The 3,364-nt window shown below is 40.8% G+C and overlaps 1 pseudogene; it reads right to left on the reverse strand.

Annotated features, from left to right (window-relative positions):
• Positions 1-2,424: 2,424 nt before the first annotated feature.
• Positions 2,425-2,542, reverse strand: LOC126282694 (5S ribosomal RNA; annotated as a pseudogene).
• Positions 2,543-3,364: the final 822 nt, after the last annotated feature.

The following is a 3,364-nucleotide window of genomic DNA, read 5'->3' on the forward strand; positions in this document are numbered from 1 at the left end:
GAAGTTAAGTCCCACAGTGCTCAGAGCCATTTGAACCATTTAAAAGTCTAGTTGCCTTTCGTCTATTGAGCGACGTCACTTATTTCGAATTGTATGACTTTCGCATTCGAGTGAAAGCAGAACTTCAAACGGTCTTCCCGAGTAGAACAATTCGGAGAAATCCGTTTAATGTTTTGACTTTCTCTTTCATCCTCCGTTTTGGCGCCATTGGCTCACTAAATGTTTGGACAGATGACTTTGATGACTGATTTAATGCAAGACCAAAACTTCTTAGGATTTTATGTGAGATAAACAGATACAGTTTTACAACTTTTCAGTAACTAGACCATTTCGGCAATGGCATTGTAATTGTTCAAAAATGGCTCTAAGCACTATGGGATTTAACGTCTGGCGTCATCAGCCCTCTAGACTTAGAACTACTTAAACCTAACTAACCTGACATCACCCACATCCATGCCCGAGGCAGGATTCGAGCCTGCGACCATAGCAGCAGCGCGGTTACGGACTAAAGCACTTAGGACCGCTCGGTCACAGCGGCCGGCCGCTGTAATTGTTGGTGTAGATTATGTGGCACAAGTTTAACCTGGTACTGGTAGACTGATTCACCAGCACTGTGACAGAACTGTCCTTAGGAGCCATACGATCCCTCCTCAAACTTCACTTTATGCTTTGGTTGAGATTACGTTAGGTGTTGTGTGACGTAAGCTGTTGAGTAACAGGTAGACAACAGATTGCCCAGTGAGTACAAATTCCACGAGGAACTGCGCCAGTTTAGTACGACTTTAATGTCAATGACAGCCACCACAGGTGCCAGGGCACCAACTCTCTGTTCTTAATTTATTAATATTTTATAACGTACACCTCAGAGCTAGCACTCCATCATACTGTCCTGACAAAACTAAGCAATCATTCAGTCACTTCAGGCGTCGCATTGATAACGCATTTATTTGACATTAGTTTAAAGATATTCAGAAGGAGCAGTTCGTGCATCTTCGGCTTGAAGCACAAGCGTGTTTAAATGTGCTAACATACCTACAGTAGCTGCACCTTTGTCGAATCTGGCTGAAAAGTGGTTATGCAAAGTAGGCTATTTTAAATGATGTGGTGCACACAAGGTTTGCATTTCAGACACTTTAACTGCTCTTTCATATTGAATAACCTGCCGTTTATGACCAGATCGTGTCCCATATATCATAATTTATGCACAGATAAATGGTTAGCCACATACTACACTCTGTCGTTGGCATATTACGTGATTGCTCGAGTGTCGTAATGTAACGATGAAGTGACACGAAAGTTTACGTAATGGAAACAAGTTATTAACACGGTCACTAATTGAAGTCCTTGGATCACTGTCCCTGAAGTCTCACAGTCATATCAACACGGAAACGATGTGGGCAGCAAGTAACTATTAGAGATAGCACGCTATATTCTCTTCCTATGATCGCAGTGAGCATTATTGAAATTTAGCACGGTCTCTGATACTGATCACAGATTCCCAGTTCAATTAGCCATTTAAAACTGACTACACTCTCGGTCACGGAATTTCTGATAAGTTGCAATATATTTTCCGACATGCAACTGCGATACTTTTCCTCCTTTTAGTGGACACAGGTCTTGTACCTTTCTTAAGATTCCGCAGACAGACTAAAATGGCGTCTGAAGAGCCGCTTATATAAGGTTACTACAATTAAAACTGAAGTTAGCTATTGTTGTCTGCTGGCGTTTTTAAAAATTACAATTAAACATTTATACTTCTGGGTAACTGAATAATAAAAGAACATTCATCCGAAAGTGAACTTTTAGATACAACAATAGCTTCTATTGAATTACGCCATCTACTTTGCCAAATATGGTACCCTATTTCAGTAACAAAGCTTTTGCTAAGAACGCTAACTACTCCGAAACTAAATGAGTACAAAAATTGCTAATATGTTTTCAATATTACCTGTATATATTCTACAGTCCATTACATGAGTTATTTATTTACATTATCAGAAAGTTAGCACTCAGGTATATGTAGTATTACTTATACATCGATGCACTATCGATTAATCGATAGCATCTGCACTATCACCACTATCGGTAGTCTGATTTAACTATCTATCAGTTATATTGTTTGTAATGTAATTCTTCCTAAATAGGCATCCGAAAATTGTCGGATCGTATTACCTCCGTGGCGTGTGGAGTGCGGAGGGAAATTAGAATGCATGGAGTATTTAAGCACTCCATCTTCAGGCCACGAGTGGCCTACCGGGACCACCCGACCGCCGTGTCATCGTCAGTGGAGGATGCGGATAGGAGGGGCGTGGGTTCAGCGCACCGCTCTCCCGGTCGTTATGATGGTATTCTTGACCGAAGCCGCTACTATTCGGTCGAGTAGCTCCTCAATTGGCATCACGAGGCTGAGTGCATCCCGAGAAATGGCAACAGCGCAAGGTGGCCTGTATGGTCACCCATCCAAGTGCTGAACACGGCCGACAGCGCTTAACTTCGGTGATCTCACGGGAACCGGTGTATCCACTGCGGCAAGGCCGTTGCCCAATGGTGGTATTTAGTCAACGTCAAATATTCTGGCACCTTAGCCAGTCTTCGCCGTTTATAAACGTATGTAAATAGACTGGCCGCTGTGGGGGAGGGGGCATGTGAGAAGGAATTTTCTTGTTTGTTTTCCAGTGATGACAACCCACTGTCGTGTGCATCTTGTACCGATCAGATGCTTATGGTAAAAATTACACACGTAAGTAACATTGATTCATGAATGCGCGTTATACAGGTGGTCGTCTTCAAATGTGTGAGCATGCTTTTTTGCAGCAAGGAATACAAATATAAATAACACTGTTGTAATACAACACAGTTAGTAGAGCAAAAATAAAAAAAAAGACTTTTACTGATTTGGTGAGTGTTTGTGATTGTACTGCATAATTCATTTTAAAATAAATTTGATTATTATATTTATTAATTAAATGCAAACCCTATTAAGCTCTTTCTGTTTCTGAGCCCACATAGTACTTACAAGTGTTTTCAATTGTACATGTACAACGCGATTACTAAACACAAAACAGATGTAATCATAACGACCCTGCGTCACTTTTGCTTTTGTAGAAGCACAAATTTCGTTCATACGTTGGTCACCTGTCTTGTGTTCGAATAGTGGAGCTTGTTCCTTCAGGGACGCATCAGTTCCCGCAAAACTGAATATATTAAAAATACAACTGGTCGAGTGTCAAAATTTTTATTTGTATGGTGGCTGGACATAATCATTAAAATGTACAACTGTATTTACATACTGCTTTCACAGTACAGCAATGTATATTAATGGGTCATGTAGGCGAAATGTGATTGTTTCAATGGATGCGAGACA

This window comes from Schistocerca gregaria, chromosome 7 (assembly GCF_023897955.1).
Source record: "Schistocerca gregaria isolate iqSchGreg1 chromosome 7, iqSchGreg1.2, whole genome shotgun sequence".
In the NCBI taxonomy this organism is placed as follows: domain Eukaryota; kingdom Metazoa; phylum Arthropoda; class Insecta; order Orthoptera; family Acrididae; genus Schistocerca; species Schistocerca gregaria.